The following is an 11,552-nucleotide window of genomic DNA, read 5'->3' on the forward strand; positions in this document are numbered from 1 at the left end:
CGCTTGTTCTTTAAAGTTTTTGTTTCAGGTCAGCTTAAAAATACCAAATTCTCTGTATGCCCACTTGAACGTTGGCGCTGAGTCTGGCCTTCATGGCAAAAATAATAATTTGGTGCCTAGTAAAGAGGTGCCTCCTGCTTATCCCAACGGCGTCCAAGTTGCCGATCTGGTCGATGCTAACTCACAGGTGGCCGTCGACTTCAACTTGCCAACTAATACCGAAAATAGTGTTCGTGGGGGACCCCGACCAACAGCTCGAGAAGCACCCGAAGGCAAAGGTGATGGAGTAAGCCTACGGCTAATCTTCAAAATGTTGCATGCTCAACAGGCAGCGATAGTGCAGCTACAGAATCTAAGCCATACCCTCAGCAGGGTCGAGCCCAAACAATCCCGGGAAAGCACCCGAAGAAACAAATAGATCATTGAGAGATCGGGTGAAGCTGAGCCCGGGGTCAATCCCGAGATAATGAAAATGCTTGAAGCATTAACGAAGCGGATAGAGTCAGGCGAGAGAAAAAATTGAGGCCAATGACAAGAAGGTGGAACCATACAATTACAAGGTCGATCAAATCCCGGGAGCACCCCCGATACTGAAAGGACCGGATTCCAAAAAATTTGTCCAGCAGCCTTTTCCTCCAAGCGCGGCACCAAATCTGGTCCCAAAGAGGTTTTGCATGCCCAACATCCCCAAATATAACGGGACCACAGACCCAAACTAACATGTGACCTCATACACATGCGCGATCAAGGGAAATGATTTGGAGGATGATGAGATCGAGTCGGTGTTACTGAAAAAGTTCGGAGAAACTCTATCTAAGGGAGCAATGATATGGTATCACAACTTACCCCAAATTGCATTGACTCATTTGCTATGCTTGTAAATGCTTTCGTAAAAGCCCATGCTAGGGCCATCAAGGTCGAGACCAGGAAGTTAGACTTGTTCAAGGTCAAACAAAGGGATAACGAGATGCTCAGGGAGTTCGTGTCAAGATTCCAGATGGAACAGATGGATTTTCCCCCGGTCGCGAACGATTAGGCTGTCTAGGCATTCACTCAAGGGCTCAACCCCTGAAGTTCCTTGGACTCTCAACAGTTGAAATTTTTTTTGGTGAAGTACCTAGTGGTAACCTAGTCGACGTCCATAACATGCATCAATCGAAGATTAGGGTAGAGGACGATCAACTCGGGGCCCCTTCCGGATATCAGGTCCGATGATAGATCTAACAGAGACATTGATCAAGAACGAACACCGGCCCGAGATCAGTATCAGCCATACAGCACGGAACGAAGGGGGCCCGATGGTCGAGGCCTAATGGGCAAAAATGGGTTCGATAGGCCGCTCGGAAGTAGGGAAGCACCGATATTGTCGGAATACAACTTCAACGTGGACACCGCTGCCATAGGCGCATCAAAGAGACCAAGTGGCCCTGACCATTACAGTCCGACCCTTCCTAGAGCGATTCTAACTTGATATGCGGGTACCACAACACCCATGGTCATAGGACCGAGGACTGCCGACAATTGAGAGAAGAAGTTGCCCGGTTATTCAACAACGGGCACCTCCGAGAATTCATGAGCGGTCGAGCCAAAACCCACTTCAGGATCAGGGATGCCAACAGACAGGTCGAACAAGAGGAGCCACAACATGTAATCAACATGATCATCGGAGGAGTCGACGTCCCCAAGGGCCTATGATCAAGCGCACTAAAGTATCTATCACAAGGGGAAAATGCACCCGAGATTATGTCACGGAGGAGCCATTTCATTCAGCAACAAGGATGCCGAGGGCATTGTACAACCTCACAATGATGCGCTGGTAATATCCGTACTTATCAATAAATCTTGAGTTAAATATGTGTTGATTGATCCAGGTAGCTCGGTCAACATCATCAGATCGAGGTTCATAGAGCAATTGGGGTTACAAGACCAAATCGTGCCAACGGCCTGGGTGTTGAACGAATTTAACATGGCATGTGAAACTACTAAAGGGGAAATAACCTTGCCAGTGAGCACCGACGGGACAATCCAAAAAACAAAGTTCTACGTGATCGAGGGGGACATGAGGTACAACGCCCAGTTAGGAAGGCCATGGGCTCACAACATGAGGGCGGTACCCTCGACCTTGCACCAGGCGTTGAAATTCCCCACACCGAGGGGAGTTAAGACGGTATATAGAGAACAGCCAGGCGCAAAAGAGATGTTCGCCATCGATGAGGTAATCCCAATTTTGACATCAAGGAACGTGGAGCTGAGCGGAAAGGAGGAAATTAAGTAAGAATCACTGATGCCGGCCTCGGCCAAAATGGAGGAACGAGTAACAGACGAGGGGGACGATTACAATGTCCCGAGATCATTCATAGCTCCCATTGACACCGACGCCACCAAATCGACGATTTAAGAGTTGGAGCAAGTCATATTAATCGAACACTTACCGGATCGAAAGGTATACCTTGGCACGGGGTTAACCCCCGAGCTTAGGGAAAAACTTATTAATATTCTTAGAGCTAACATAGACTGTTTTGCGTGGTCCCATCTTGACATGACAGGGATCCCACCGGAGGTAACAACTCATAAGTTGAGTTTGCACCCGAAGTTCATCCGGTCATGCAGAAGAGGAGACCACATTCCGAGGTCAAACACGCATTCATCAATGATAAGGTATCCGAACTTCTTAAATAGGATCCATCCGGGAAGTTAAATACTTGGATTGGTTAGCTAACGTAGTGGTAGTGCCTAAAAGGGAATAAACTAAGAATGAGTGTAGATTATAAAGACTTGAACAAAGCATGCCCAAAGAATTCTTTCCCTTAGCCTAACATAGATCGAATGATTGGTGCAACGGCCGGGCACGAGATACTCAGTTTTCTTGACGCCTATTCCAGGTACAACTGAATTCGGATGAACCCGGACGACCAAGAAAAGAATTCCTTCATCACTACATTCGGAACCTACTATTATAATATAGTGCCGTTTGGGTTGAAGAACGCCGGTGCCACCAATCTACGTATAGTAAATCGGATGTTCGAAGAACAAATAGGAAAATTAATGGAATTTTATATTGACGATATGTTGGTCAAATCCCAGCGAGTAGAGGACCATTTGACACATTTGCAGGAGACGTTCAACATACTAAAGAAATATAGTATGAAATTGAACCCGAAGAAGTACGCATTTGGGGTCGGATCGGGAAAATTCCACGGGTTCATGGTATCCAATCGAGGGATCGAGATCGACCCCAACAAACTAAAGTCCATAGAGGACATCGCCGTGGTGGACAACGTCAAGGCCGTTCAAAGACTAACCGGACGTATAGCTGCCTTGGGCCGGTTCATCTCGAGATCCTCAAACAAGAGCCATATTCTTCTCACTATTAAAGAAGAAGAAGAATTTTTTCTGGACCCCGGAATGCCAACAAGCTTTAGAAGAACTCAAACGGCACTTATCGAATCCACCCCTATTGCACACTCTAAAGGCAGACGAACAACTATACCTGTACTTGGCGATTTCTGAGGTGGCGGTAAGTGGAGTTCTAGTCTGGGAGGAAGAAGGTACACAATTTCCTATCTACTACGTTAGTGAACTCTAGACGAGGCCAAATCAAGGAATCCTCACCTGGAAAAATTGGCGCTCACTTTGCTAAGCGCCTCCAGGAAGATAAAGTCCTAATTTCAATGCCACCCTATGTGTCGTGACCTCTTACACGCTAAGGAATATCATGCACAAGCTCGAGCTTTCAGTCCTGTTAGCCAAATGGGTCGTGGAAATTAGCGGGTAAGATATCGAGTATCGACCCTCAACTGCCATAAAATCTCAGAATTGGTAGATTTCGTGGACGACTTTACGCCGGCCATAATACTCGAAGTCGAAAGGGAATTATTGTTAACCTCGGGGACCACTTTGGGAATCTGAGCCCTTTTCACGAACGGTGCCTCGAACGCGAAACGGTCTGTGATCGGTATCATATTAAAATCGCCTACGGGAAATGTAATTAGGCAATCTATTAGAACTGGGAAATTGACTAACAATAAGGCCGAGTATGACGCCATGATTGCAGGTCTAGAATTGGATAAAAGCCTTGGGGCCGAGGTGATCGAAGCTATGTACGACTCTCTCCTCGTGGTAAATCAAGTTAACGGGACGTTTGAAGTAACAGAAGAACGGATGCGAAGGTACTTGGACAAATTATAGGTAACCCTACATCAATTCAGGGAATGGACCCTGCAGCATGTACCCCGAAATCAAAACAGTGAGGCCGATGCACTGGCTAACTTGGGGTCGTCAGTTGATTCCGATGAATTCAGTTCGGGAGCAGTAGTGCAACTAATGAACTCGGTGATAGAAGAAGGCCACGCTGAAGTGAACTCAAAGAGTTTAACTTGGTATTGGAGAAACAAATACATAGATTACTTGAAGACATGAAAACTACCTTTGGACGCCAAAAGAATCAAGAGCCCTGCGCACCAAAGCTACCAGATTTAGCTTGGTCAAAGGGGCATTGTTCAGGAGGACCTTCTTCGGCCCACTAGCCAGATGCTTAGGACCAGCAGAGGCCGAATACGCCATAAGAGAAGTTCACGAAGGCACTTGCGGGAACAATTCGAGGGCAGAATCCTTGGTTCGGGAACTAATTAGGGCCGGCTACTACTGGACCAAAATGGAGAAGGTTCAAAGGACTTCGTATGAAAATGCGACAAGTGCCAAAGACATTCCCCGATGATGCATAAACCGGGAGAAATGCTCCAATTGGTCCTGTCTCCATGGCCATTTATGAAGTGGGGAATAGACATTTTTGGTCCCCTGCCATGGGCACCGGGTAAAGCACAATACGCACTATTCATGACCGATTATTTTTCCAAATGGGTTGAGGCCCAAACGTTCGAAAAGGTCCGAGAAAAAGAAGTCATTGACTTTATCTGGGACCTTATGATATGTTGATTTGGGATACCGACCGAGATTGTTTACGACAACGGAAAATAATTCGTCGGCAGCAAGGTGAGTAAGTATTTCGAAGACCACAAGATTAAGAGATACTATCGACGCCTTATCTTCCTAGTGGGAACGGGAAGGCGGAGTCAACGAACAAGACTATACTTCAAAACCTAAAAATGAGGTTGACCAGTTCGGAAGGGAAATGGAAGGAGATCCTGCCGAAGTCTTGTGGGCATACCGTACGACTTCGAAATCGAGCACCGGGGCTACTCCTTTTTCTTTGGTCTACGGAGCCGAAGCCTTAATGCAAGTCGAGGTGGGAGAACAAAGCCTCAAGTTCCAGTATGTGACCGAAGAGCCAAACGGCGAGGCCATGATCATGAGCCTGGAACTATTGGATGAAAGGCGTGAGGCCGCACTGGTTCGGTTGGCCGCCCAGAAGCAGCAAATAGAAATGTATTACAACCGAAGGGGCTACCTCCGACACCTTCAATTCGAGGACTTGATGTTGAGTAATGTAATACACACCAGGAACCCGAATGAAGGGAAATTGGGCCCGAATTGGGAAGGACCATACTGAGTCATCGGAATAACCGGCAAAGGCTCATATATACTCGAAGCAGGAAATGGCGTACAACTACCAAACAACTAGAACATGACACACTTAAAGTGGTATTACTACTAAGGTACGCACTCAATTAATTTTTAATCATGTTATAAATCGGACTAACGTATGCAGGTAATCAACCAAGGACGGGCGTACTATTAGGTCTGAAAGCACGTGTTTCACTCTTTTTCACTTAAACTGGTTTTGTCTCGAAGTGGGTTTTTCGACAAGATTTTTAACGATGCAACAGTAAAATGTGCTACCTTTGATTTGAATAGCGGTTTCAAACCTGAATCAATGATCATTTACTTCAGTTCAACACCCTCACGAGTTCGACCTCGAATATTGGGGGCTATCACCCTCAGATTAAAATATTTAGCAAGGGAAAAAGAAATATTTATATGCTAAAATCTAAGGCTTGGTGGTTAGGATTCATTGTAAGGGTCAAACAGTCATATGAACCGTGTCCACATATTCCACTGTATCCACGGCACAAGTTTTTATGCGCCTTCGATCGTGTACCTTGCATACTAAGCAATGAAAGAAATTTTTCTACTTCCCTTACTTTGTTACTGTGCATTTTCCTTCTTCGATCATGGATCCTAAAGCCCATGGGCTACCCCTACTCAGGGACTGTCAAGCCCACGGCTATCCCTATTGATACCCAATTTTTCCCTATATATATTTTAATAAGCAAAGTACCTTCAAAATAGCATATGTATTCATATATAATGTATGTCCAAGCTTCTCATTATTTTTCCTTAATTTTTAAAGGTTTTTAATCAATTTATTTCCCTATTTTTATCCATAAAAACCCAATAATTATTTCTAAAATTATCATTTTTGGTGATTCACTTGTTTAACTTTTATATTTATGCTAAGATATAGCTAAGAAAATTTTTGCATATTTTTTACAAAATCATTTAGTATTTTTAAGGCTAAATTGTATAATTGCAACATTAGCCTCTTTTAGGATTTAATTGCATTTATGTTCATAAAGATTAAGTCCAGTATTTTCAAATGGCTAATTATATGCCATAAATCATTTTAGTACTTTTAATTTATTTCCAGAAATCAATTTACTATTTTTTATAATTTTAATAGGGGAAAATTGGCTATTTAAATGATAGCCAAGTTACATTTCAATTATAGCCCAAAATTGACCCCAATTTGAACCCAATTTCCCTTGGCCCAATTCCTTTTAAATCCGACCCCTTACCCGTATAAACAACCCAACCCGGTCTCCCACCTAACCATTTCAATCCCAGCCGTTGATCATTTAGATCAACGGCTCCCGTTCCCCCTTACCTTAATTAATCCCAAACGACCCCAAAACCCTATCATTTCTTACCTACCGCCGCCCTTGAACCCCCTTCCTCTCAAACCCTCTCTGCAACACCACCTGAACCCTAGCCGCCGCCACCCTAATACCTACCTAATCTATGGCCTTCCGTGGTTATTTGAGGCATGTACCAGCCTTCCATGGCTCCTATGTGTTTGATTCTATGGTTTCATGACCAGACCTCGAAAGAATTTGGTCCAGTCCTTGCTCGATGACCTTTCTACGGCCCGCCATGGCCATTCGAGTTAGATCCTTGACTCTCCTGGTTAGATCGGTAACTTTCAAGGCCTTTCTCGTTTCTTTTGGGTTTTCTAAAACCCTAATCTCTAAGATCTTTCTATTTCTTTCAGATCTGCTTTATATCTGTACTCGCTATGACTTTCTTGAGTGTTTCTCGAAGGTTCTTTAACTTTCCTTCAGAAACGACCCTTCATCTTCTCCGATTAGGGTTTTTCCTCTAAAATTTTTTTCAAAGATCTCTGATTTTAACGTATTTCTGATTTTGTTATGGTTTTGTTCATATTATTCTTCTATCTGAGTTAGCATGTTAAAACCCTAATTTCTTTTGGGTCTCATTTGAATCCTGAAGCTGTTTGTTTAATGTGTACTTGTTTAACTAAGTTCCTCGTTCTTGTTTGACTTATTTGTGTTATCATTTTTTTAAAAAACTCGATTGTTGTTGAAAAGCCCTAGGTCTTTGGGTCTGAAATCGTTTGTTTGAGTACTTGACTCGACTGAAAGCTTTTGTTTTAGACTTTCTTTTCTTTATGTGACTTATCTAATTTTACTATCTTTCAACTCGACTATGGCTGAAACCCTAACTTTTCAAAAGGTTTCCTCACCTGCTACTGTGAGACCTTTGCATGTTTCTGATACTCTATTTTCTGCACTATTGATTCAATGTGACTTGACCTACTTGATTACTGTGTTTCGAATGTTTGCTTTACTACTGAACCCTAGCTTATTTCTGCCACTACTGCATGTTTGTGATTTTGTCAATGAGTTTGGCCTCGCATGTCTAATGACCTTGTTCCTTTATTTATATGCTGAAGTTTCTTCCTTGATTGATCTTCATCTTGTGACTGATTTCTAAAGTTTCCCTTTTATGAACCCTGATTTCACTCGCCCGTTCAAATTGATTGATTCTTTCCCCATTACTATGATATTTGCCTTACTGAATCTTTTCCAAAATAAGCATATCTCTGTACTTAGACTTGATTACTTACTTAATGCTTGTACTACTTCTTTTATGGCAATAATCAGTCCGTCTCTAAACTGATCTCTTTCCTTATTTGAATCTGTTACTACCCGTTAAACAGTGATTCCTTAATTAAAGGGAATCACTTGTATAATTGATTCTGACTGTTGATTGTTTCCATATTTGTATTAAAACTTTACTTATTTCCTCTCCTTCACTCGTTTTCAAAAGGCTATAAATACCCTGCATCCCTCTTCTTTCAAACACACGAACACAAGGAACGAAACACTTGAGTTCAGAACACACACCTCACTAAAAACCTCTCTCTCTTTTCTCTGTTACTACTTGTGTTGCTGCCTTGTCTAGCCGGCTGAAAGCCAAGGCTAGGCTGTGGGGAATTTGCTTACTTTTCTTTCTGCATTTGCTTCTTTACTGGTATGTTCTAATTAATTTTCCAGCATCAACAACAACATGTTTCCTTACTATTTCCTTCACTCTTGCCTGTTTCCTGCTTGTTTTTTATCAAGTTCCATTACTGAGCATACTGTAATCTGCCCCTTTCTCTTCTGAATTACTGCTTTCCTTATGTACGAACTCTGTCAGTCACTTATTATGACATATGAACCCCAAACCCCCATATCCCCTATGTGTTTGTATTCCTTGGTTGGTTTGGGGGCATGTCAACATTAGACATTGTTGTGCATGACCCCAAACCTGACCCCTCCTTAGGGTCATATGCTTCATATCCCCTCTATGTGTTGTGTTCTTAGGCTGGTATATGGGCATGCGAGCACCATTTATTGCTGTACATGCCCAAACCTGGCCCCTTCCTAAGGTCATATACTCCCTGTAGTGAATTTCCAAACCCCTGACCCCTTTGTATGAAAGTGATGATTCTGTGTAATGTTAGCTGTACTACTACTATTTTCCAATCACCCTTACCCCTCTCTATTCTCCACTCAGTTTTAAATCTCTGTTCCTGCACTTCCACTATATTCTTAGACTTAGGTTCTGCCCCTCTTGTGTGAGCCTTGCCTTGGGACCCATGAGCTCCCTCTGAACTTGGACACATAAGGGCTGGCCCTTCCACACTGCACTCATCTCTAGCTGGTTATACAAACTTGGGTGTAAGCACTGCCCGGGGTTCCTTGAGACCCTTAGGCAACTTTGACCCACCCAGGTCCGAGAAAGGCTTTGAAACAAGTGGCATTTGATGTGATTTGTTCCATAACTCATGTATTTCCAAACAAGTCAGAATCAGGCTTCCTAGGGTTGTAACTTCTTATTTTCACACTTTTCTGATGTAATTCAGTACTTGGTCTGTAATAAACATTGGGGTTGGTTAGTGAAAAGGGCTGGGTAATTATGCATGTTTAACTATTAGAAAGGTAGAGAACATCCCTATAGGACCTGTTTTCTTTATAATTCAGCATTTAGATAATCTGCCTATAGGATTTTTAGCCCGCATGTTTAATTCTGCATTTAGATAACATGCCTATAGGTTTGTCCCAAATTCTGCATGTTTATTACCACACTTAGACACCATGCTCCTAGGATCTAAAGGGTTACAATCAGACATCATGCTCATAAGGTTAAAATCAGTATTTTTTTTAGAAATCATGCCTATAGGAATCTCAAGTAAATCCTGCCTGCTTCATTTCCCGTTCGACTAGATATCATGTCTATAGGAATTAAAAACCAGCAATAGTAGAGATCATGGATATAGGATCTGAAACCAGTCTAGTTTAAAATCAGTTTGACTCATATTGTTCTGAACTAATTTTTTTTTAACAACTCCCTCTTCTTAATACAGTTTAGAAAGCATGTCTATAGGATCTCAAATTGTTTATTTTAGAACTGTTACTGCTTTGCCCCTTTCTGAACTGGTAATAGATATCGTGTTTATAGGATCTCACCCTAACACCTAGGCAAGCCTTAGGTGATAACAATAATAAAACTGAATCCGCCTTTGTTAATTAGTAATTGCTACAACCAGCAGGCAGGCCCGATTCGGACTTCTTATCTAAGTTATGTAATAAATTGGTCTGCTTCAACAACTGAAACTCCCCTGTCTTAGTACTTTAAAATCTGGCCTTGATTGTGTTTAAGTCATGCTATTTATGTGCTTTGCTTGAGGAGGTATACATGAGCCTTTTTGGGTGTTTACATGTTCCCCCTTAATGTGTAGTCCTATGTGTTTTGTATGTCGCCCTAGCTTTTTCACCTTTTGAAACCTCAAAGTCAGCCTATTATCCCTCCCCTTTAGTAATAGTAGTCCTAAGTGCCTCCGGGACTGATAGGAATGGGACGGGTAATAGCATGCAATAGTGGTCGAGACCAATCTGCGCTTTAGTACCTCGACGGGGTGGGAAGGGTAGATATGGATATGATGACCGGTGCGCTAATACCACGTGTAGCCCCTCTTTCGAGGAGTGTTTACCGGGTATTGCATTGATGTGATCCATATTGCAAATAAACCTAGGACCTCCCCCTCCTCTTTCTTTTCCTTTAAATATTTATAGAATTGTAACTTCTTTTCAAAATCAGCCCTTTAATGATTGCTTTGCAAACTCTGTTTTACTTTTATCACTTCCAAACACTTGTGTATTAAAATCCCCTCTTATTTGAGCCTTATTTGTTTACTTGTTAATTGCACAAATTCACAAAGAACTATTTGGCCGGGAACCACACTAGTGGATCATGAAGGGTGCCTAACACCTTCCCCTTAGGATAATTTCAAGCCCTTACCCTACCTCTGGTTATCAAACAAACTTAGAAGTTAACCTTATAGGTGTCCTAATGCATCTTAAATCATTAGGTGGCGACTCTTCAAATGCAAAACCCATTTCTCGAAAGGAATGAGTTGTCCTATACCCAAATGCCATAAACCCGATTTTCCGATGCAAAGAGGAAAAAGGGGGCGCGACAACATGGCGACTCTGCTGGGGATTTTTAGGCTTTTACCATTTCAGATTATTCTTGTGAATTCGTACCTCTCTCTATGTGCAATTATCTGTTTAATTCCTTTCAGCATTTAATTTCTTCTTTAGAAGCAAAACTGACATGTCTTCCTTGTTTTCTTTCCTTTATTGCTTTAAATTATGAAACTGCTGTATTTATCACTTCCTTAATGTGCAAATACATGTCAACATGATTTCCTTAATTATTGCATAATCATGCTCAACATCATACTCCACTCGTGCCAAAACAAATACTATAGCAACGCTTACAATGAGCGGTTGCGCTCTTCCTATATCATTACCCCCTAACTTTGGAAAGACATATTTGCGGTAAAACTAGTCGATCAGTGGTGCAGTCGACAGTTCCGAGCCTTCCCCCTTGAGTTGTCCGCTCAAGGGTACCAGTCTAAAACCCCATAGAAACCTTACTCTGTTTAAACTGTGCATGCATCATGGTCAAACCTAGCCGGGTCAGTTATGTTGTCCACATAATGATCCTTTAAGATAGACTTGTCC

This window comes from Nicotiana attenuata, unplaced genomic scaffold (assembly GCF_001879085.1).
Source record: "Nicotiana attenuata strain UT unplaced genomic scaffold, NIATTr2, whole genome shotgun sequence".
Classification (NCBI taxonomy): domain Eukaryota; kingdom Viridiplantae; phylum Streptophyta; class Magnoliopsida; order Solanales; family Solanaceae; genus Nicotiana; species Nicotiana attenuata.